This window comes from Aphelocoma coerulescens, unplaced genomic scaffold (assembly GCF_041296385.1).
Source record: "Aphelocoma coerulescens isolate FSJ_1873_10779 unplaced genomic scaffold, UR_Acoe_1.0 HiC_scaffold_143, whole genome shotgun sequence".
NCBI lineage: Eukaryota > Metazoa > Chordata > Aves > Passeriformes > Corvidae > Aphelocoma > Aphelocoma coerulescens.
The window spans coordinates 476,666-502,102 of record NW_027183494.1 but is presented as its reverse complement, the minus strand read 5'-3'; the positions used below and the strand labels follow the sequence as shown (position 1 = coordinate 502,102).

The 25,437-nt window shown below is 63.3% G+C and overlaps 1 long non-coding RNA gene across 1 annotated transcript; it reads right to left on the bottom strand.

The window, feature by feature from the left end:
* LOC138100805 (uncharacterized) lies at window positions 1-25,437 on the bottom strand. The gene is made up of 4 exons (XR_011146908.1): window positions 25,326-25,437; window positions 15,077-15,136; window positions 3,003-3,092; window positions 1-44 (listed from the first exon to the last, which is right to left on the bottom strand). It is a non-coding gene; the product is annotated as an uncharacterized lncRNA (long non-coding RNA).

The window sequence follows — 25,437 nt, the reverse complement described above, 5'->3', positions numbered from 1 at the left end:
CGGCTGCTGGGCGGGGGCGGCCCCTCCCTCACTGCCGCATACACCTGGGGGGATGGGCACTTGTGGGGCAGGGACGGGCACTTGTGGGGCAGGGACAGGCACTTGGGGGCAAGGATGGGTACTTGGGGGGCAAGGATGGGTACTTGGGGGGCAGGGATGGGCACTTGGGGGGCAGGGACGGGCACTTAGGGGGCACTTAGGGGGCAGGGACGGGCACTTAGGGGGTAGGGATGAGCCCTTAGGGGGCAGGGATGGGCACTTGTGGGCAGGGATAGGCACTTGTGGGGCAGGGACGGGCACTTAGGGGGCACTTAGGGGGCAGGGACGGGCACTTAGGGGGTAGGGATGAGCCCTTAGGGGGCAGGGATGGGCACTTGTGGGCAGGGATGGGCACTTGTGGGGCAGGGACGGGCACTTAGGGGGCACTTAGGGGGCAGGGACGGGCACTTAGGGGGTAGGGATGAGCCCTTAGGGGGCAGGGATGGGCACTTGTGGGCAGGGATGGGCACTTGGGGGGCACTTAGGGGACAGGGATGGGCACTTGTGGAGCAGGGACGGGCACTTGGGGGGCAGCAGGGCCACTTGGGGGGCAGGGATGGGCACTTGTGGGGCAGGGACGGGCACTTGTGGGGCAGGGACAGGCACTTGGGGGCAAGGATGGGTACTTGGGGGGCAGGGATGGGCACTTGTGGGGCAGGGATGGGCACTTAGGGGGTAGGGATGGGCACTTAGGGGGCACTTAGGGGGCAGGGACGGGCACTTAGGGGATAGGGATGGGCCCTTAGGGGGCAGCAGGGGCACTTAGGGGGCAGGGATAGGCACTTGTGGGGCAGGGACGGGCACTTAGGGGGCAGGGATAGGCACTTGTGGGGCAGGGACGGGCACTTGGGGGGCACTTACGGGGTAGGGATGGGCACTTGGGGGGCAGGAACGGGCACTTGGGGGGCAGGAACGGGCATTTAGGGGGCAGGGATGGGCACTTGGGGGGCAGGGATGGGCCCTTAGGGGGCAGGGATGGGCACTTGTGGGGCAGGGATGGGCACTTAGGGGCAAGGATGGGCACTTGTGGGGCAGGGACGGGCACTTGGGGGGCACTTAGGGGGCAGGGACGGGCACTTGGGGGGCAGGGATGGGCACTTTTGGAGCAGTTTTGGGGCAGTTTTAGGGCAATTCTGGGGCAGGTTCGGGGCAGGTTTGGGGCAGGTTTGGGGCACTTTGGGAGCTTGGAGTTTTGGAGGAGATTTGGGGCACTTTTAGGGCAGTTTCAGGATCAGTTCTGGGGCACTTTTGGGGCAGGTTTGGGATCAGTTCTGGGGCACTTTTGGGGCAGGTTTGGGGCAGTTCTGGGATCAGTTCTGGGGCACTTTTGGGGCCATTTTGGGGCAATTTTAGGGCAATTCTGGGGCAGGTTTGGGGCAGTTTTGGGATCAGTTCTGGGGCAGGTTTGGGGCACTTTCAGAGCACTTTGGGAGCTTGGAGTTTTGGGGCAGTTCTGGGGCTGTTTCGGGGCACTTTTGGGGCAGGTTTGGGGTAATTCTGGGCCACTTCGGGAGCAGCTTCGGGGCCGTTTCAGGACAGGTTCGGGGCAGGTTTGGGGCATTTTTAGGGCACTTCGGGAGCAGCTTTGGGGCCGCTTTGGGGCACTTTTAGGGCACTTTTGGGGCACTTTTAGGGCACTTTTGGGACAGTTCTGGGGCAGTTTTGGGACAGTTCTGGGGCAGGTTTGGAGCAATTTTGGAGCAGTTTTAGGGCAGGTTTGGGGCAGGTTTGGGGCACTTTTAGGGCAGTTCTGGGATCAGTTCTGGGATCAGTTCTGGGGCACTTTTGGGGCAGTTGCGGGGCAGTTTCGGGATCAGCTCTGGGGCAGCTTTAGGACAGGTTTGGGGCAGTTTTGGGATCAGTTCTGGGGCAGGTTCGGGGCAGGTTTGGGGCAGTTTTAGGGCACTTTTGGGGCAGGTTTGGGATCAGTTCTGGGGCAGGTTTGGGGCACTTTTAGAGCACTTTGGGAGCTTGGAGTTTTGGGGCAGGTTCGGGGCAGTTCTGGGGCACTTTTAGGGCAGTTCTGGGATCAGTTCTGGGGCAATTTTGGGACAGTTGTGGGGCAGTTTTGGGATCAGTTCTGGGACAGGTTTGGGGCTGTTTCGGGGCATTTCGGGAGCAGCTTTGGGGCACTTTTAGGGCACTTTTGGAGCAGTTTCGGAGCAGTTTTGGGGCAATTTTAGGGCAATTCTGGGGCAGTTTTAGGGCAGGTTCAGGGCAGGTTCGGGGCAGGTTTGAGCATTTTTGGGGAAGGTTCGGGGCACTTTCAGAGCATTTTGGGAGCTCGGAGTTTTGGGGCAGGTTTGGGGCACTTTTAGGGCAGCTTTGGGACAGTTCTGGGGCACTTTTGGGGCAGGTTTGGAGCAGGTTTGGGGCTGTTTTGGGATCAGTTCTGGGGCAGGTTTGGGGCAGTTTCAGGGCATTTTGGGAGCAGTTTTGGGGCAGGTTCGGGGCACTTTTGGGGCCGTTTCGGGGCACTTTGGGGCACCTTTGGGGCCGTTTCGGGGCCGTTTTGGGGCACTTTTGGGGCACTTTGGGAGCACTTTTGGGGCCGTTTCGGGGCAGTTTTGGGGCCGTTTTGGGGCACTTTGGGAGCAGTTTTGGGGCCGTTTCGGGGCACCTTTGGGGTAGTTTTGGGGCAGTTTTGGGAGCACTTTTGGGGCCGTTTCAGGGCAGTTTTGGGGCACTTTTGGGGCCGTTTCGGGGCACCTTTGGGGCCGTTTTGGGGCAGTTTTGAGGCACTTTTGGGGCACTTTGGGAGCACTTTTGGGGTCGTTTCGGGGCACCTTTGGGGCAGTTTTGGGGCCGTTTCGGGGCACTTTTGGGGCCGTTTCGGGGCAGTTGAGGCTCTTCCCACCCCCCCCCCCCGTGAGGAGGCGGCATGGATCACGTGATGCAGAAGTGGGCGGAGCCCCACGCGCACGCAGACCCCGCCCCCTCCGCCCAGGCCACGCCCCTCTCACCGATCCCGCGACGCTCTCCAGGAACCGGCCAATCACAGCGCGCCTCTCGCCCGGCAGCCAATCATCGCTCCCTTCCGGCTCTGGCTCAGCCTGAGGGCGACCAATGGGAGGAGGGGTCAGGCCGATGCTGGCCAATGAGGAGAGGGGAGGGCGGGGCCAGGCGGGGCCACGCCCCCTGAGGGGCTGAATGGGGAGAGGCGCGGGGGGGCCGGGGGGGATTTGGGGACGATTTGGGGACAATTTGGGGACAATTTGGGGACTTTTGGGGGGCAGGAGGCGCTTGTGGGGCCCCACCCCCCCAGCCGTGACGTCATGGCCGCCCGCGGGGGGGGGAGGGGGGAATTTCGGGGCCTTCCCGTGACGTCACGGTCGGGGGGGTGTGGCCAAGGGGACCCCGCGGCACCCACGGGGAGCGGGAAGGGGACGGGGACAGCGCCGGACACGGCCGGACACGGCCGGACACCGGACAGGACACCGGACAGGACACGGCCGGACACCGGACCGGACACCGGACCGGACACGGCCGGACACCGGACAGGACACCGGACAGGACACCGGACAGGACACGGCCGGACACCGGACCGGACACGGCCGGACATGGCCGGACACCGGACCGGACACTGGACAGGACACGGCCGGACACGGCCGGACACCGGACAGGACACTGGACAGGACACCGGACCGGACACCGGACAGGACACCAGACAGGACACCGGACAGGACACGGCCGGACACCGGACAGGACACGGCCGGACACGGCCGGACACCGGACTGGACACCGGACCGGAGCCCTGGGGGACACGCGCGGGACACGAGAGACCCCCGGACACGCGTGGCCACAGCCAGAGTGACCCCCGGACACTCACGTGTGACCCCAAACACGGCTGAGCACAGCCAGAGTGACCAACAGCCAGAGTGACCAATGACCAGTGACCCACAGCCACACTGACCCACAGATCCATCCCTGACCCACAGCCAGAGTGACCCACAGTCCCCAGTGACCCACAGCCACAGTGACCTATGGCCACACTGACCCACAGCCACAGTGACCCACAGCCACACTGACCCACACTCCCCAGTGACCTGTGGCCACAGTGACCCACAGCCACAGTGACTGACAGTCCCCAGTGACCCATGGCCAGAGTGACCCACGGTCCCCAGTGACCTGTGGCCACACTGACCCACAGCCACAGTGACTGACAGTCCCCAGTGACCAACAGCCAGAGTGACCAACATCCAGCGACCCACGGCCACAGTGACCAATAACCAGTGACCCACAGCCACACTGACCCACAGCCAGACTGACCCACAGCCACACTGACCCACAGCCACAATGACCAACAGCCACACTGACCCACAGCCACAATGACCAACAGCCACAATGACCCACAGCCAGGCTGACCCATGGTCACCAGTGACCCACAGCCACACTGACCCACAGCCACACTGACCCACGGCCACACTGCCCCACGGCCACACTGACCCACAGCCACACTGACCCATGGCCACACTGCCCCACGGCCACACTGCCCCACGGTCCCCAATGACCCACAGCCACACTGCCCCACGGTCCCCAATGACCCACAGCCACACTGACCCACGGCCACAATGACCCACGGTCCCCAGTGACCCACAGTCCCCAGTGACCTGTGGCCACACTGCCCCACAGCCACACTGCCCCACGGTCCCCAGTGACCCACGGCCACAATGACCTGTGGCCACACTGCCCCACAGCCAGAGTGACCCACAGCCACAATGACCCACAGTGACCCATGGCCAGAGTGACCCACAGTCCCCAGTGACCCACAGTCCCCAGTGACCCACAGCCACACTGACCAACAGCCACACTGACCCACAGCCACAATGACCCATGGTCACCAGTGACCCACAGTCCCCAGTGACCTGTGGCCACACTGACCCACAGCCACACTGACCCACAGCCACACTGCCCCACGGCCACACTGCCCCACAGCCACACTAACCCACAGCCACACTGCCCCACAGCCACAATGACCCACGGCCACAATGACCCACGGCCACACTGACCCACGGCCAGAGTGACCCACAGCCACAATGACCCACAGTGACCCATGGCCAGAGTGACCCACAGTCCCCAGTGACCCACGGCCACACTGACCCACAGCCAGACTGACCCACGGCCACAATGACCCACAGCCACACTGCTCCACAGCCACACTGACCCACGGCCACAATGACCCACGGCCACACTGCCCCATGGTCCCCAGTGACCCACAGTCCCCAATGACCCACGGCCACACTGACCCACAGCCAGACTGACCCACAGCCACACTGCCCCACGGCCACACTGCCCCACGGCCAGACTGACCCACAGCCACACTGCCCCACAGCCAAAATGACCCACGGCCACACTGCCCCACGGCCACACTGACCCACAGCCAAAATGACCCACAGCCACACTGCCCCACAGCCACACTACCCCACGCTCTCACCCACGTGTGACCCCAAACACGCGTGACCCCCTCCCCACCCCCCCCCCCCCCAACGTGACCCCACCCGGTCACCCACGTGTGACCCGCGGTCACCCACAACGGCCGTCGCGCCCTCCCCACGCCACGGGGTGACCCCCCCACGCCACGGGGCGACCTCCCCACGCCGCGGGGTGGCCCCGTGCCCGCCGTCCCCGTGCCCGCGGCTCCCTCACCCGTCCCCGCGTGTGCCCCGGGTGCCGCTGGCCCCGCGAGTGCCGGCGCCGCGTCCCCGTCCCCGCGTGGTGACACCGCCTGAGTCACCCCGGCCCCGCGTGGGTGTCCCCTCCCCTCCCCCCCCCCCCCCCCCGGTCCTCCTCCCACGGTGACGTCAGCCGGATGCCCGTGACGGAGCTGGGGGGGGGAGGGGGAATCCCGGAGGGAGGGGAGGGTGGGGGGGAGGGCGGGGGGGGGTGACGACGACACGGGGGATGGCAGGATATTGGGGGGACACTGGTGGGGGGGGGACACGGGGGGGACACGGGGGATGGCAGGATATTGGGGGGACACTGGTGGGGGGGGGACACGGCGGGGGGACACGGGGGGGGGAACTGGGGGACACCGGGGGGAGACATGGGGGATGCCAGGATATTGGGGGGACACTGGGGGGACATGGGGGATGGCAGGATATTGGGGGGACACGGGGGGGGGCACCGGGGGGACACGGGGGGGACACGGGGGGATCCCAGGATATTGGGGGGACACGGGGGGGGGGACACGGGGGGGACACGGGGGGGACACGGGGGGGGGCACTGGGGGATATGGGGGGACACCGGGGGGGCACTGGGGGGAGACACGGGGGATGCCAGGATATTGGGGGGACACTGGTGGGGGGGGACACGGGGGGGACACGGGGGATGCCAGGATATTGGGGGGACACGGGGGGACATGGGGGACACGGGGGTGGGGGACACAGGGGATGCCGGGACACTGGGGGACACCGGGGGAGGGGACAATGGGGGGGACACGGTGGGGGACACTGGGGGGGACACAGGACACGGGACATGGCGGGACAATGGGGGGGACACGGGGGGGACACGGGGGGAGGACACGCGGGGGACACGCGGGGGACACGCGGGGGGACACGGGGGTGGGGGACACGGGGGATCCCGGGGGACACCGGGGGGGAGGACACAGGTCACAGGGGGACACGGGGGGACACGGGGGGACACTGGGGGACAGGGGGGGAAACTGGGGGACACTGGGGGGAGGACACGGGTCACATGGGGACACGGGGGGACACGGAGGGACACTGAGGGACACTGGGGGGACAGGGGGGACATGGGGGGACACGGGGGGACACTGGGGGGAGGACACGGGTCACAGGGGGACACCGGGGGACACTGGAGGACAGGGGGAGAAACTGGGGGACACTGGGGGGAGGACACGGGTCACAGGGGACACGGGGGGACACCGGGGGAGACCGGGGGACACTGGAGGACGGGGGGGGACACCAGGGGACACGAGGGGAGGACACGGGTCACAGGGGGACACGGGGGGACACGGGGGGACACTGGGGGACAGGGGGGGAAACTGGGGGGAGGACACGGGTCACAGGGGGACACTGGGGGACACTGGGGGACAGGGGGACACGGGGGGACACGGGGGGACACCAGGGGAGGACACGGGTCACATGGGGACATGGGGGGACACAGGGGGAGACCGGGGGGACACCCGGGGACACCAGGGGGAGGACACGGGTCACAGGGGGACACTGGGAGACACGGGGGTCACAGGGGGACGGGGGGGACACCGGGGCACACTGGGGGACACCCGGGGACACTGGGGGAGGACACGGGTCACAGGGGGACACTGGGGGACACTGGGGGACACTGAGGGACAGGGGGGGAAACTGGGGGACACCGCGGGGAGGACACGGGTCACATGGGGACACTGGGGGACACTTGGGGACACTGGGGGACACTGGGGGACACTGGGCGACACCGGGGGACAGGGGGGGACACTGGGGGGAGGACACGGGTCACAGGGGGACACCGGGGGACAGGGGGGACATGGGGGGACACGGGGGGACACTGGGGGGAGGACACGGGTCACAGGGGACATGGGGGGACACCGGGGGAGACCGGGGGACACTGGAGGACGGGGGGGGACACCAGGGGACACGGGGGGAGGACACGGGTCACAGGGGGACACTGGGGGACACTGGGGGACACTGGGGGACACTGGGGGACAGGGGGACACGGGGGGACACCAGGGGAGGACACGGGTCACAGGGGGACATGGGGGGACACGGGGGGAGACCGGGGGACACCCGGGGACACCGGGGGAAGGACACGGGTCACAGGGGGTCACAGGGGGACACTGGGGGAGACCGGGGGACACTGGAGGACGGGAGAGACACCAGGGGACACTGGGGGAGGACACGGGTCACAGGGGGACACTGGGGGACACTGGGGGGTCACGGGGGGACACTGGGGGACACGGGGGGAGGACACGGGTCACAGGGGGACACTGGGGGACACTGGGGGGTCACGGGGGGACACTGGGGGACACGGGGGGAGGACATGGGTCACATGGGGACACAGGGGGACACGGGGGGACACTGGGGGAACAGGGGGGTCACAGGGGGACACTGGAGGGAGGACACGGGTCACAGGGGGACACCGGGGGACACTGGAGGACAGGGGGAGAAACTGGGGGACACTGGGGGGAGGACACGGGTCACAGGGGACACGGGGGGACACCGGGGGAGACCGGGGGACACTGGAGGACGGGGGGGGACACCAGGGGACACGGGGGGAGGACACGGGTCACAGGGGGACACTGGGGGACACTGGGGGACACTGGGGGACAGGGGGACACGGGGGGACACCAGGGGAGGACACGGGTCACAGGGGGACACTGGGAGACACGGGGGTCACAGGGGGACGGGGGGGACACCGAGGGACACTGGGGGAGACCGGGGGACACTGGGGGAGGACACGGGTCACAGGGGGACACTGGGGAACACTGGGGGACACTGGGGGGACAGGGGGGTCACGGGGGGACACTGGAGGGAGGACACGGGTCACATGGGGACACTGGGGGACACTTGGGGACACTGGGGGACACTGGGCGACACCGGGGGACAGGGGGACATGGGGGGACACCAGGGGAGGACACGGGGGGACACTGGGGGACAGGGGAACACGGGGGGACGCGGGGGGGAGGACACGGGTCACAGGGGGACACGGGGGGACACCGGGGGACACGGGGGGACACCAGGAGAGGACAGGGGTCACATGGGGATGGGGGGGACACGGGGGGAGACCGGGGGACACCGGCGGGCACCGGGGGACACTGGGGGACACTGGGGGACACTGGGCGGGAGGACACACGGGTCACAGGGGGACACCGGGGGGGACACCGGGGGGGACACGGAGAGGGCACTTGGGGACGCGCGGGGACAGGCAGGGAGAGAGGGACAGACGTGGGGACACGGGGAGGGCACGGACACGCGTGGGGACATGGGGGGGGGGGGGAGAGGGACACCCGAACACCGGGACAACCCCCCCAGGGGTGACACGGGGACACCGGGGGTGACGCGAGGACAGGGAACACCTGGGGACACACCCGGTGACCCCGCGTGACCCCCGCGCGTGACAACCCCCGGCCGCTGTCCCCTCTCGGCCTGGGGACACTGCCCGGGGTGGCCCCGGGGGGTGGGGGTGGGGCAGCGGGGGGGGTGGGGGAGGGGCTGTTGAGTCACCGGTTCCGGTTCCGGTTCCGGAGGAGGCGCCCCCGGGGGTGGGGGAGGGGCGGGTGTGTGACGGGGACAGCGGCGTGACGGGGACACGCGTGGGAGGGGGGGACAGCGGGGGGGGGAGGGAACGGCCATGAGGGGGGGTGAGAGGGTGCTTGGGGTGTGACAGGCGGGTGACGCTGTCCCGGGGGGGTGTGACAGGCGGGTGACACTGTCCTCTGTGTGTGACACTGTCCCGGGGGGGTGTGACAGGCGGGTGACATTGTTCTCTGTGTGTGTGACACTGTCCTCTGTGTGTGACACTATCCTGTGTGTGTGACACTGTCCTCTGTGTGTGACACTGTCCTCTGTGTGTGACACTGTCCCGTGGGGGTGTGACAGGCGGGTGACGCTGTCCCGGGGGGGTGTGACAGGTGTGTGACACTGTCCTGGGGGGGCTACACTGTCCTGTGTGTGTGACACTGTCCCGTGTGTCTGACAGGTGTGTGACACTGTCCTCTGTGTGTGACACTGTCCCGTGGGGGTGTGAGAGGCGGGTGACATTGTCCTCTGTGTGTGTGACACTGTCCTGTGTGTGTGACACTGTCCCGTGTGTCTGACAGGGGTGTGACACTGTCCTCTGTGTGTGACAGGCAGGTGACACTGTCCTCTGTGTGTGTGACACTGTCCTGGGAGAGTGACACTGCCCCGTGGGTGTGACACTGTCCTGTGTGTCTGACAGGTGTGTGACAGGTGTGTGACACTGTCCTCTGTGTGACACTGTCCCATGGGTGTGTGACAGGTGTGTGACACTGTCCTGGGGACGTGACACTGTCCTGTAGGTGTGACACTGTCCTGTGGGTGTGACAGGTGTGTGACACTGTCCTCTGTGTGTGACACTGTCCCGTGGCGGTGTGACAGGCGGGTGACACTGTCCTGGGGGGGTGACACTGCCCCGTGGGTGTGACACTGTCTTGTGTGTCTGACAGGTGTGTGACACTGTCCTCTGTGTGTGTGTGACACTGTCCCGTGGGTGTGACAGGTGTGTGACACTGTCCTGGGGGGGTGTGACACTGTCCCATGGGGGTGTGACAGGTGTGTGACACTGTCCTGGGGGGGGTGACACTGTCTCGTGGGGGTGTGACAGGTGTGTGACACTGTCCTGGGGAGGTGACACTGTCCCATGGGGGTGTGACAGGTGTGTGACAGGTGTGTGACACTGTCCTGGGGGTGTGACAGAGGTGTGACACTGCTGTGCGTCGCTCTGCGCCTGTGCACACCCGGAGACCTGGGCAGGCGCGTGACACCGTCACACCTGGTGGCACACACACACACACCTGTCACACCTGGTGACACACACACACACCTGTCACACCTGGGCACACACACAGAGCCCTGTCACACCTGGTGACACACACACACACACTTGTCACACCTGGTGACACACACACACCTGTCACACCTGGGCACACACACAGAGCCCTGTCACACCTGGTGACACACACACACACCTGTCACACCTGGGCACACACACACAGCCCTGTCACACCTGGTGGCACACACACACACCTGTCACACCTGGTGGCACACACACACACCTGCTGACACACACACCTGTCACACCTGGGCACACACACACACCTGTCACACCTGGTGACACACACACACACCTGGCCTGGTGTCACACCCCTGTCGTACCCTGTGACACACACACCTGGTCACACACACACACACACCTGGTCACACACACACACCTGTGCACGCCCTGTCACACCTGGTCACGCACACCCGCCTGTCACAGCCTGTGACACACACACACCTGTCACACCTGGTGACACACACACACCTGGGCAGGTGTCACAGCCTGCTGTACCCTGTGACACACACACACGCCTGGTGACACACACACACACACACACACACCTGGCCAGGTATCACAGCCCCTGTCACAGCCTGTGACACACACACAGCCCTGTCACACCTGGTGGCACACACACACACACACCTGTCACACCTGGTGACACACACACACACCTGTCACACCTGGTGGCACACACACACACACACCTGTCACACCTGGTGACACACACACACACACACCTGGTGACACACACACAGCCCTGTCACACCTGGTGACACACACACACACACAGCCCTGTCACACCTGGTGACACACACACACACACCTGTCACACCTGGTGGCACACACACACACACCTGTCACACCTGGGCACACACACACAGCCCTGTCACACCTGGTCACACACACACACACAGTCCTGTCACACCTGGTGACACACACACAGCCCTGTCACAGCCTGTGACACACACACACACCTGTCACACCTGGTGACACACACACACACACCTGTCACACCTGGTCACACACACACAGCCCTGTCACAGCCTGTGACACACACACACACCTGTCACACCTGGTGACACACACACACACACCTGTCACACCTGGTGACACACACACAGCGCTGTCACACCTGGTGACACACACACACACACCTGTCACACCTGGTGGCACACACACACACACAGCCCTGTCACACCTGGTGACACACACACACACACCTGTCACACCTGGTGACACACACACACACCTGTCACACCTGGTGACACACACACACACACCTGTCACACCTGGGCACACACACACACCTGTCACACCTGGTGGCACACACACACACAGTCCTGTCACACCTGGTGACACACACACACACCTGTCACACCTGGGCACACACACACACCTGTCACACCTGGTCACACACACACACACCTGTCACACCTGGTAACACACACACACACGCCTGTCACACCTGGGCACACACACACACCTGTCACACCTGGTGGCACACACACACACCTGCTGACACACACACACCTGTCACACCTGGTGGCACACACACACACCTGCTGACACACACACACCTGTCACACCTGGTCACACACACACAGCCCTGTCACACCTGGTGACACACACACACACCTGTCACATCTGGTGACACACACACACACCTGTCACACCTGCTGACACACACACACACCTGGCCTGGTGTCACACCCCTGTTGTACCCTGTGACACACACACCTGGTCACACACACACACACCTGTGCACGCCCTGTCACACCTGTCACGCACACCCACCTGTCACAGCCTGTGACACACACACACACCTGTCACACCTGGTGACACACACACACCTGGGCAGGTGGCACAGCCTGCTGTACCCTGTGACACACACACACACGCCTGGTGACACACACACACACCTGGCCAGGTATCGCAGCCCCTGTCACAGCCTGTGACACACACACAGCCCTGTCACACCTGGTCACACACACACACACACCTGGTGGCACACACACACACACCTGTCACACCTGGTGACACACACACACACACAGCCCTGTCACACCTGGTGACACACACACACACCTGTCTCACCTGGTCACACACACACACCTGTCACACCTGGTGACACACACACACAGCCCTGTCACACCTGGTGACACACACACACACCTGTCTCACCTGGTCACACACACACACACCTGTCACACCTGGTGACACACACACTCACACTCACGCTCACAGGTGCCACACCCTGTCACACCTGAGACACACACAGTCACAGCCCTGTCACACCTGGTCACAGACACATTCACACACAGTCACACACACACTCACACTGAGACAGTCACACAGTCACACTCACAGTCACACACAGTCACACACACTCACACTCACACCCACACAGTCACACACACACACAGTCACACACACACACTGACAGTCACAGTCACACACACTCACACACACTCACACTCACAGTCACACACTCACACACACACACACACACACTGACAGTCACACACTGACAGTCACAGTCACACACTCACAGTCACACACACTGACAGTCACACACAGTCACACGCACAGTCACAGTCACACACACACTGACAGTCACACACATTCACACACACTGACACACAGTCACACACACTGACACACAGTCACACTCAGTCACTGACACATTCTCACTCACACACTCTTGCACACACACTGACACTCACAGTCACACTCACACTCACAGTCACACACTCCTACAGTCAGACACAGTCACACTCTCACAGTCACACAGTCACACACACACAGTCACACTCACACACAGTCACACATACACAGTCACACACAGTCACACTCAGTCACACACACACACACAGTCACACACTCACAGACACACACACTGACAGTCACTCTCAGTCACTTGCACACACACTGACACACAGTCACACAGTCACACACACTCAGTTACACACTCACAGTCACACACTCCTACAGTCACACACACTCACACTCACAGTCACACACACACACACTGACAGTCACAGTCACACACTCATAGACACACACTGACACATTGTCACTCACACAGACACTTACACACTGACACACTCACACTCACACACACACTCCTACAGTCACACACAGTCACACACTCACACTCACAGTCACACACTCACACACTGACAGTCACACTCACACACAGTCACAGTCACACACTCACAGACACACACTCCTACAGTCACACTCAGTCACACACTCACAGTCACACTCACAGTCACAGTCACACACACAGTCACACACTCACTCACAGTCACACACTCACTCACACTCAGTCACACTCACACACAGTCACAGTCACACACTCACAGTCACACACACACTGACACATTCTCACTCACACTCAGTCACTCTTGCACACACTCACACTGACACACTCACACAGTCACACACTCACTCACAGTCACACTCACAGTCACACACTCACAGTCACACTCACAGTCACACACTGACACATTCTCACTCACACTCAGTCACTCTTGCACACACACTGACACAGTCACACAGTCACACACTCACAGTCACACTCACACTCTCACAGTCACACAGTCACGCACACAGTCACACACTCACAGTCAGTCACACACTCCCAGTCACACTCACAGTCACACACACACAGTCACACTCACACTCAGTCACAGTCAGTCACACACTCACCCTCACACACACACACTCACAGTCACACACTCACCCTCACACACACACTCACCCTCACACACACACTCACAGTCACACTCACACTCACACTCTCACACACCCACACACACTCACCCTCACTCTCACTCACTCTCACACACACCCACTCACACTCTCACAGTCACACTCACACTGTCACTCTCACACTGTCACACAGTCACACTCACACTCTCACACTCACTCTCACACTCACTCTCACACTCACTCTCACACTGTCACACAGTCACACTCACACTCACTCTCACACTCACTCTCACACTCACTCTCACGCTGTCACTCTCACACTGTCACACAGTCACACTCACACTCACTCTCACACTCACTCTCACACTCACTCTCACGCTGTCACTCTCACACTGTCACACTGTCACACTCACACTCACTCTCACACTCACACTCACTCTCACGCTGTCACTCACACTCTCACACTGTCACTCTCACTCTCACACTCACTCTCACACTCACTCTCACACTCACTCTCACACTGTCACACTCACACACTCACTCACACTGTCACTCACACACTCACTCTCACACTCACTCTCACACTGTCACTCTCACTCACACTGTCACACTCACACTCTCAGTCACACTCTCACTCACACTCACACTCACACTCACTCTCACACTCACTCTCACACTCACACTGTCACTCTCACTCACACTCACCCCTGTGTGACACCCCCAGCACCTCCCACAACACCTGACCCTGACAGGGTGGGGGAGGGGGCGGGGCCGTGGGGGGAGGGGCCGCGGGGGGAGGGGCACTCACGTGTCCGAGGGTCCGGTGGGTCCGGTGGGGGAGGGGCTACGCGCCAGCCATGGCCGGGGGCTGGGGGAGGGGACGCGGCGTCACTGGGAGCACTGGGAGCACTGGGAAGCCCCTCCCCCCCTCCCAGCGCCATACTGGGACCAGTAGGGCCCAGTGGGAACCGGGGCTGCTGCTCCCAGTATGACCAGTGCCGGTGTTCCCAGTGCTCCCAGTATGACCAGTGCCAGTATCCCCAGTGCTCCCAGTATCCCTAGTGCTCCCAGTATGACCAGTGCCAGTGTTCCCAGTGCTCCCAGTATGACCAGTGCCGGTGTTCCCAGTTCCCAGTATCCCCAGTGCTCCCAGTATGACCAGTGCCGGTGTTCCCTGTGCTCCCAGTATGACCAGTGCCGGTGTTCCCTGTTCCCAGTGCTCCCAGTATCCCCAGTGCTCCCAGTATGACCAGTGCCGGTGTTCCCAGTATCCCCAGTATCCCCAGTGCCGGTGTTCCCAGTTCCCAGTGCTCCCAGTGCTCCCGGTATGACCAGTGCCTGTGTTCCCAGTGCTCCCAGTATGACCAGTGCCGGTGTTCCCAGTATCCCCAGTATCCCCAGTGCCGGTGTTCCCAGTTCCCAGTGCTCCCAGTGCTCCCGGTATGACCAGTGCCTGTGTTCCCAGTGCTCCCAGTATGACCAGTGCCGGTGTTCCCAGTTCCCAGTATCCCCAGTGCTCCCAGTATGACCAGTGCTGGTGTTTCCAGTGCTCCCAGTATGACCAGTGCTCCCAGTACTATCAGTGCTGGTGTTCCCAGTTCCCAGTATCCCCAGTGCTCCCAGTATGACCAGTGCTGGTGTTCCCAGTGCTCCCAGTATGACCAGTGCTCCCAGTACGACCAGTGCTGGTGTTCCCAGTGCTCCCAGTACGACCAGTGCTGGTGTTCCCAGTGCTCCCAGTATGACCAGTGCTCCCAGTATGACCAGTGCCTGTGTTCCCAGTGCTCTCAGTATCCCCAGTGCTCCCAGTATGACCAGTGCCTGTGTTTCCAGCTCCCAGTATCCCCAGCAGCTCCCAGTATGGCCCCCTCCATTCCCAGTACTCCCAGTATGACCAGTACCTGCCATCCCCAGCTCCCAGCATGACCAGTTTGCCACTCTGGCTCCCGTTTCCCAGTATAACCAGTAGCTCCCAGTAAGACCCTTCCCCATCATCCCAAGGCCCCAGTGCTCCCAGTATCTCCCACGCTCCAGTACCACCAGCGCCCACCACACCCAGCTCCCAGTGCTCCCAGTACAACCAGTAGCGGTCGCTCCCAGCCCCCAGTAACACCAGTAACTGTCATTCCCAGTACTCCCAGTATGGATTCACACAGCGTTCCCAGTACACAAACACCTTTGGGCCCAGCTCCCAGTGCTCCCAGTACAGCCCTCACCAGGCTCCCAGTGCTCCCAGTACAGCCCTTACCCAGCATTCCCAGTGTTCCCAGTGCTCCCAGTACAGCCCTTACCCAGCTCCCAGTGCTCCCAGTACAGCCCTTAAACAACTCCCAGTGCTCCCACTACAGCCCTTACCCAGCACTCCCAGTGTTCCCAGTGCTCCCAGTGCAGCTCTTACCCAGCTCCCAGTGCTCCCAGTACAGCTCTTACCCAGCTCCCAGTGCTCCCAGTGCTCCCAGCACTCCCAGTGCTCCCAGCACAGCCCTCACCCACCTCCCAGTGCTCCCAGTACAACCCTTACCCAGCTCCCAGTACTCCCAGTACTCCCAGTGCAGCCCTTACACAGCTCCCAGTGCTCCCAGCACTCCCAGTGCTCCCTGTACAACCCTTACCCAGCTCCCAGTGCTCCCAGCACTCCCAGTACAGCCCTTACCCAGCTCCCAGCACTCCCAGTGCTCCCAGTGCTCCCAGCACAGCCCTTACCCAGCTCCCAGTGCTCCCAGTGCTCCCAGTGCTCCCAGTACAGCCCTTACCCAGCTCCCAGTGCTCCCAGTGCTCCCAGTACAGCCCTTACCCAGCTCCCAGCACTCCCAGTGCTCCCAGCACAGCCTTCACCCCTGCTCCGGGCTCCCCGCCCCCAGCGTTCCCAGTGCCCCCAGCACTCCCAGTGCTCCCAGCACAGCCCACACCCAGCTCCCAGTGCTCCCAGCACAGCCCTTACCCAGCTCCCAGTGCTCCCAGTACAGCCCTTAAACAACTCCCAGTGCTCCCACTACAGCCCTTACACAGCTCCCAGTACAGCCCTTACCCAGCTCCCAGTGCTCCCAGTACAGCCCTTACCCAGCTCCCAGTGCTCCCAGTGCTCCCAGTGCAGCCCTTACCCAGCTCCCAGTGCTCCCAGTGCTCCCAGTACAGCCCTTATCCAGCTCCCAGTGCTCCCAGTACAGCCCTTACCCAGCTCCCAGCACTCCCAGTGCTCCCAGCACAGCCCTTACACAGCTCCCAGTGCTCCCAGTGCAGCCCTTACCCAGCTCCCAGTGCTCCCAGCACAGCCCTTACCCAGCTCCCAGCACTCCCAGTGCTCCCAGCACAGCCTTCACCCTTGCTCCGGGCTCCCCGCCCCCAGCGCTCCCAGTGCCCCCAGCACTCCCAGTGCTCCCAGCACAGCCCACACCCACCTCCCAGTGCTCCCAGTACAGCCCTTAAACAACTCCCAGTGCTCCCACTACAGCCCTTACACAGCTCCCAGTACAGCCCTCACCCACCTCCCAGTGCTCCCAGTGCAGCCCTCACCCTTGCTCCCAGTGCTCCCAGTGCAGCCCTTACACAGCTCCCAGTGCTCCCAGTGCTCCCAGCACAGCCCTTACCCAGCTCCCAGTGCTCCCAGTGCTCCCAGTGCTCCCAGTGCTCCCAGTGCTCCCAGTGCTCCCAGCACAGCCCTTACCCAGCTCCCAGTGCTCCCAGTGCAGCCCTTACCCAGCTCCCAGTGCTCCCAGTGCAGCCCTTACCCAGCTCCCAGTGCTCCCAGCACAGCCCTTACCCAGCTCCCAGTACTCCCAGTGCTCCCAGTACAGCCCTTACCCAGCTCCCAGCACTCCCAGTGCTACCAGCACAGCCCTTACACAGCTCCCAGTGCTCCCAGTGCAGCCCTTACCCAGCTCCCAGTGCTCCCAGTGCTCCCAGCACAGCCCTTACCCAGCTCCCAGTGCTCCCAGCACAGCCCTTACCCAGCTCCCAGTGCTCCCAGTGCAGCCCTTACCCAGCTCCCAGTGCTCCCAGTGCTCCCAGCACAGCCCTTACCCAGCTCCCAGTGCTCCCAGCACAGCCCTTACCCAGTTCCCAGTGCTCCCAGCACAGCCCTTACCCAGCTCCCAGTGCTCCCAGTACAGCCCTTACCCAGCTCCCAGTGCTCCCACTGCTCCCAGCACAGCCCTTACCCAGCTCCCAGTGCTCCCACTACAGCCCTTACCCAGCTCCCAGTGCTCCCAGTGCAGCCCTTACACAGCTCCCAGTGCTCCCAGTGCTCCCAGCACAGCCCTTACCCAGCTCCCAGCACTCCCAGTGCTCCCAGTGCAGCCCTTACCCAGCTCCCAGTGCTCCCAGTACAGCCCTTACCCAGCTCCCAGCACTCCCAGCGCTCCCAGTGCTCCCAGCACAGCCCTTACCCAGCTCCCAGTGCTCCCAGTGCTCCCAGTACAGCCCTTACCCAGCTCCCAGTGCTCCCAGTGCTCCCAGCACAGCCCTTACCCAGTTCCCAGTGCTCCCAGTGCTCCCAGTACAGCCCTTACCCAGCTCCCAGTGCTCCCAGTGCTCCCAGCACAGCCCTTACCCAGTTCCCAGTGCTCCCAGTGCAGCCCTTACCCAGCTCCCAGTGCTCCCAGTGCTCCCAGTACAGCCCTTATCCAGCTCCCAGTGCTCCCACTACAGCCCTTACACAGCTCCCAGTGCTCCCACTACAGCCCTTACACAGGTCCCAGTACAGCCCTTACCCACCTCCCAGTGCTCCCAGTACAGCCCTCACCCACCTCCCAGTGCTCCCAGTGCAGCCCTTACCCAGCTCCCAGTGCTCCCAGTGCTCCCAGTACAGCCCTTACCCAGCTCCCAGTGCTCCCAGTGCAGCCCTTACCCAGCTCCCAGTGCTCCCAGTACAGCCCTTACCCAGCTCCCAGCGCTCCCAGTGCAGCCCTTACCCAGCTCCCAGTGCTCCCAGTGCAGCCCTTACACAGCTCCCAGTGCTCCCAGTGCTCCCAGCACAGCCCTTACCCAGCTCCCAGCACTCCCAGTGCTCCCAGTGCAGCCCTTACCCAGCTCCCAGTGCTCCCAGTACAGCCCTTACCCAGCTCCCAGCACTCCCAGCGCTCCCAGTGCTCCCAGCACAGCCCTTACCCAGCTCCCAGTGCTCCCAGTGCTCCCAGTACAGCCCTTACCCAGCTCCCAGTGCTCCCAGTGCTCCCAGCACAGCCCTTACCCAGTTCCCAGTGCTCCCAGTGCTCCCAGTACAGCCCTTACCCAGCTCCCAGTGCTCCCAGTGCTCCCAGCACAGCCCTTACCCAGTTCCCAGTGCTCCCAGTGCAGCCCTTACCCAGCTCCCAGTGCTCCCAGTGCTCCCAGTACAGCCCTTATCCAGCTCCCAGTGCTCCCACTACAGCCCTTACACAGCTCCCAGTGCTCCCACTACAGCCCTTACACAGGTCCCAGTACAGCCCTTACCCACCTCCCAGTGCTCCCAGTACAGCCCTCACCCACCTCCCAGTGCTCCCAGTGCAGCCCTTACCCAGCTCCCAGTGCTCCCAGTGCTCCCAGTACAGCCCTTACCCAGCTCCCAGTGCTCCCAGTGCAGCCCTTACCCAGCTCCCAGTGCTCCCAGTACAGCCCTTACCCAGCTCCCAGCGCTCCCAGTGCAGCCCTTACCTAGCTCCCAGTGCTCCCAGTGCAGCCCTTACCCAGCTCCCAGTGCTCCCAGTGCTCCCAGTACAGCCCTTACCCAGCTCCCAGTGCTCCCAGTGCAGCCCTTACCCAGCTCCCAGTGCTCCCAGCACAGCCCTTACCCAGCTCCCAGTGCTCCCAGTACAGCCCTTACCCAGCTCCCAGTGCTCCCAGCACAGCCCTTACCCAGCTCCCAGTGCTCCCAGCACAGCCCTTACCCAGCTCCCAGTGCTCCCAGCACAGCCCTTACCCAGCTCCCAGCGCTCCCAGTGCTCCCAGCACAGCCTTCACCCTTGCTCCGGGCTCCCCGCCCCCAGCGCTCCCAGTGCCCCCAGCGCTCCCAGTGCTCCCAGTACAGCCCTTATCCAGCTCCCAGTGCTCCCAGTACAGCCCTTACCCAGCTCCCAGCGCTCCCAGTGCTCCCAGCACAGCCTTCACCCTTGCTCCGGGCTCCCCGCCCCCAGCGCTCCCAGTGCCCCCAGCGCTCCCAGTGCTCCCAGTACAGCCCTCCCAGTGCTCCCACACCCGCCTTATCAGGAGGCCGCGCCCAGCCCAGCCCAGGGCGCCCCGGGGAGGGGGGGGAGGGCAAGGGGGCCCAGGTGCATTTTGGGGGGTCCCAGGTGCGTTTTGGTGGTCCCAAGTGCATTTTTGGGGGTCTCAGGTGCATTTTTAGGGGGGTCCCAGGTGCATTTTGGGGGGGTCCAGCTCTGTTTGGGGGGTCCCAGGTGCATTTTGGGGGGGTCCCAGGTGCTTTTTGGGGGGTCCCAGGTGCATTTTTGGGGGTCTCAGGTATGTTTTGGGGGGTCCCAGGTGTTTTGGGGGGGGGTCCCAGGTGCTTTTTGGGGGGTCCCAGGTGCGCTTTGGGGGGGTCCCAGGTGCTTTTTGGGGGGTCCCAGGTGCATTTTTGGGGGGCCCAGGTGCATTTTGGGGGGGCCCAGGTGTGTTTGGGGGGGGGCCCAGCTGCATTTGGGGGTCCCAGGTGCATTTTTTGGGGGGTCCAGCTCTGTTTGGGGGGTCCCAGGTGCATTTTGGGGGGGTCCCAGGTGCATTTTGGGGGGGTCCAGCTCTGTTTGGGGGGTCCCAGGTGCATTTTTGGGGGGTCCCAGGTGCATTTTTGGGGGTCTCAGGTGCTTTTTGGGGGGTCCCAGGTGCATTTTTGGGGGGTCCCAGGTGCGTTTTGGGGGGTCCCAGGTGCGTTTTTGGGGGGTCCCAGGTGTGTTTTGGGGGGTCCCAGGTGTTTTGGGGGGGGGTCCCAGGTGCTTTTTGGGGGGTCCCAGGTGCGTTTTGGGGGGGTCCCAGGTGCATTTTTGGGGGTCTCAGGTGCTTTTTGGGGGGTCCCAGGTGCATTTTTGGGGGGTCCCAGGTGTTTTTGGGGGGGGTCCCAGGTGCATTTTTGGGGGTCCCAGCTGCATTTGGGGGTCCCAGGTGCATTTTGGGGGGTCCCAGGTGCGTTTGGGGGTCCCAGCTGCATTTGGGGGTCCCAGGTGCTTTTTGGGGGTCCCAGGTGCATTTGGGGGGGTCCCAGGTGTTTTTGGGGGGGTCCCAGGTGCATTTTGGGGGGGTCCCAGGTGCATTTGGGGGGGGGTCCCAGGTGTTTTTTGGGGGGTCCCAGGTGCATTTTGGGGGTCCCAGGTATTTTTTGGGGGGTCCAGCTCTGTTTGGGGGGTCCCAGGTGCATTTGGGGGGGGGTCCCAGCTCTGTTTGGGGGGTCCCAGCTGCATTTTGGGGGTCCCAGCTCTGTTTGGGGGGTCCCAGCTGCATTTGGGGGGGTCCCAGATTTTTTTGGGAGGTCCCAGCTATTTTTTGGGGGGTAAAGAAGGGGCTACACCCCCCCCCTGGACACCCCAAAACCCCTCAGACACCCCAAATCCTCCCTTAACGACCCCTCAACCCCCCCCGGTAGCCCCAAATCCCCCCCCGAGCCCCCCCAGACCCCCCTGAGCCCCCCCAACCACCTCAACACCCCCAAATCCTCTCCTGACACCCCAAACCCCCCCCCAAAGCCCCCCCAGACCCCCCAAATTCCCCCCAGCTCCTTCCTGACACCCCCAAACCCCTCCCCAGAGCCCCCCCCAAACCCTCCCTGAGCCCCCCCAATTCACCCCAAAGGGGTCAGGACCCCCCCAATTCACCCCAAAGGGGATTAGACCCCCCCCAATTCACCCCAAAAGGGTCAGGACCCCCCAATTCCCCCCAAAAGGGTCAGGACCCCCCCCAATTCACCCCAAAAGGGTCAGGACCCCCCCCAATTCACCCCAAAGGGATCAGACTCCCCCCAATTCACCCCAAAAGGGTCAGGACCCCCCCCCATTCACCCCAAAGGGATCAGACCCCCCCAAATTCACCCCAGAGGGATCAAGACCCCCCCAATTCACCCCAAAAGGGTCAGGACCCCCCCAAATTCACCCCAGAGGGGTCAGGACCCCCCCAATTCACCCCACGGTGGTCAGGACCCCCCCCAATTGACCCCAAAGGGGATCAGACCCCCCCAATTCACCCCAGAGGGATCAAGACCCCCCCAATTCACCCCAAAAGGGTCAGGACCCCCCCAATTCACCCCAAAGGGATCAGGGCCCCCCACAAATTCACCCCAAAGGGGTCAGGACCCCCCCAAATTCACCCCATGGGGGTCAGGACCCCCCAAATTTACCCCAAAAGGGGTCAGGACCCCCCCCAAATTCACCTGAAAAGGGTCAGGACCCCCCACAATTCACCCCAAAGGGTCAGGACCCCCTCTAATTCACCCCATGGGGGTCAGGACCCCCCCCAATTCACCCCAAAGGGAATCAGACCCCCCCCAAATTCACCCCAGAGGGGTCAAGACCCTCCCAGTTCACCCCAAAGGGGTCAAGACCCCCCCCAGATTATCCCTAAAGGGGTCAGGACCCCCCCAGTTGACCCCACGGTGGTCAGGACCCCCCCATTTCACCCCATGGGGGTCAGGACCCCCCCAAATTCACCCCAAAGGAGTCAGGACCCCCCCAAATTCACCCCATGGGGGTCAGGACCCCCCCAATTCACCCCAAAGGGGTCAGCACCCCCCCAATTCACCCCAAAGGAGTCAGGACCCCCCCAATTGACCCCAAAGGGGATTAGACCCCCCCAATTCACCCCATGGGGGTCAGGACCCCCCCTAATTCACCCCAAAGGGATCAGACCCCCCCCAATTGACCCTAAAGGGAATTAGAACCCCCCCAATTCACCCCATAGGGGTCAGGACCCCCCCAATTCACCCCAGAGGGATCAAGACCCCCCCAATTCACTCCAAAGGGATCAGGACCCCCCCAAATTCACCTGAAAAAGGTCAGGACCCCCCCAATTCACCCCAAAGGGTCAGGACCCCCCCCAATTGACCCCAAAGGGATCAGGGCCCCCCCCCCCAAATTCACCCCAAAGGGATCAGGACCCCCCCAATTCACCCCATGGGGGTCAGGACCCCCCCAAATTCACCTGAAAAGGGTCAGGACCCCCCCCTAATTCATCCCAAAGGAGTCAGGACCCCCCCCAATTCACCCCAGAGGGTCAGCACCCCCCCAAATTCACCCCAAAGGGATCAGGACCCCCCCAATTCACCCCATGGGGGTCAGGACCCCCCCAAATTCACCTGAAAAGGGTCAGCACCCCCCCAAATTCACCCCAAAGGAGTCAGGACCCCCCCAATTCACCCCACGAGGGTCAGGACCCCCCCCAAATTCACCCCAAAGAGGATCAGCACCCCCCCAATTCACCCCAAAAGGGTCAGGACCCCCCCAAATTTACCCCAAAAGGGGTCAGGACCCCCCCAGTTCACCCCAAAAGGGGTCAGGACCCCCCCAGTTGACCCCAGAGGGGTCAGGACCCCCCAATTGGCCTCACCCCAAATGACCCCCCCCCCAATCCACCCCAGGGCCATCAGAACCCCCCCAAATCACTTTTGGGAGGGGGGGGAGGAAGGGCAGACCCCCCCCCAAAATTCAAACACATCAATTTGAACTTAAATTTGACCCCCCCAAAATTCACCTGAGACCCCCCCCAATTCACCTCAGCTTTCACCCCAAAAATGGACCCCCCCCAATTTATCCCCCAATCCCAAAACCCCCCCATTTCACCTCAAATTTGACCCCCCCCCCCAAATTTTAATCACCTCCCCCCCCCCCCAATTCCCCTCGACCCCCTCCAGGTGAGAACCCCCCCCCCCCAAATTCACCTCAGTTTCCCCCCCCAGACCCCCCAAATTTCACCTCAAACCCCACCCCCCCCAGCCCAGACCCCCCCCACTTCACCTCACTTTTAACCCCCCCACCCCAAAATCGCCCCCAACAGCACCAGACCCCCCCCCAATTTCACCTCAGCTCTGAGACCCCCCCAATTTCACCTCAGCTCTGAGACCCCCACCCCAATTTCACCTCAGTTCTGACCCCCCCACCCCAATTTCACCTCAGTCCTGACCCCCCCACCCCAATTTCACCTCAGCTCTGACCCCCCCCACCCCAATTTCACCTCAGTCCTGACCCCCCCACCCCAATTTCACCTCAGCTCTGACCCCCCCCACCCCAATTTCACCTCAGCTCTGACCCCCCCCCAATTTCACCTCAGTTCTGACCCCCCACCCCAATTTCACCTCAGCTCTGACCCCCCCCCCAATTTCACCTCAGCCCTGAGACCCCCACCCCAATTTCACCTCAGCTCTGACCCCCCCCACCCCAATTTCACCTCAGTCCCCCCTCCCCCCAACCCCAGACCCCCCCCAATTCCCCCTCAGGTCCCCCCCCCCCCCCCAAAACCCCTCACTCTACCCCAGACCCCCCCTCCCCAAAATCCCCCTCAGCTTTAACCCCTCCCCCCTCCCCAAATCCCCCTCAATCCCCCTGACATCCCCCTCCCCCCCCCACCCCAACAAGGCCGGACCTCCCCCCCCAATTTACCTCAGCTCTGCCCCTCCCCCACCCCCAGACCCCCCCCATCTCCCCTCAGCCCTCACGACCCCCCCCTCCCCCCCCACCCCTCAATTTTACCTCAGTTTCCCCCTCACGACCTCACCCCCCCCAATCCCCCTCACCCCCGACCCCCCCCACCCTAAACCCCCCCTTTTACCTCAGCCCCCCCCTCATTCCCCCTCTAACCCCCCTCCCCCACCCCAACCCCCCCCCTCATTCCCCTCACGCCAAACCCCCCCCCCTCCAAATCCCCCCTCAGCTTTAACCCCCCCCCCCCCACCCAGGACCCCTCACGTCTCCCCCTCCCCACCGCGGACCCCCCCCCCCAATTCCCCTCAGCTGACACCCCCTCCCCCCCTCAGACCCCCCCCCCCCTTTCACTTCTCCCCTCACACCTCCCCCCCCCCCCCCTCTCTCTCTCTCTCTCTCTCTCCCTCAGGAGGCCGCGGCCCGGCCGCCCCGGCCGCGCTGTCCCCGCCGCTCCCCTGGCGGTACCTGCGGCGCTGCCGGTGCCGTTGTGTCCGCGGGGTGCCGGAGGGGTCCCGGCTGGTGCCGGGTGCGGGGGGGTCCCGGGGGTCCCGGGGGGTCCCGGCCCGGCCCCGGCGCT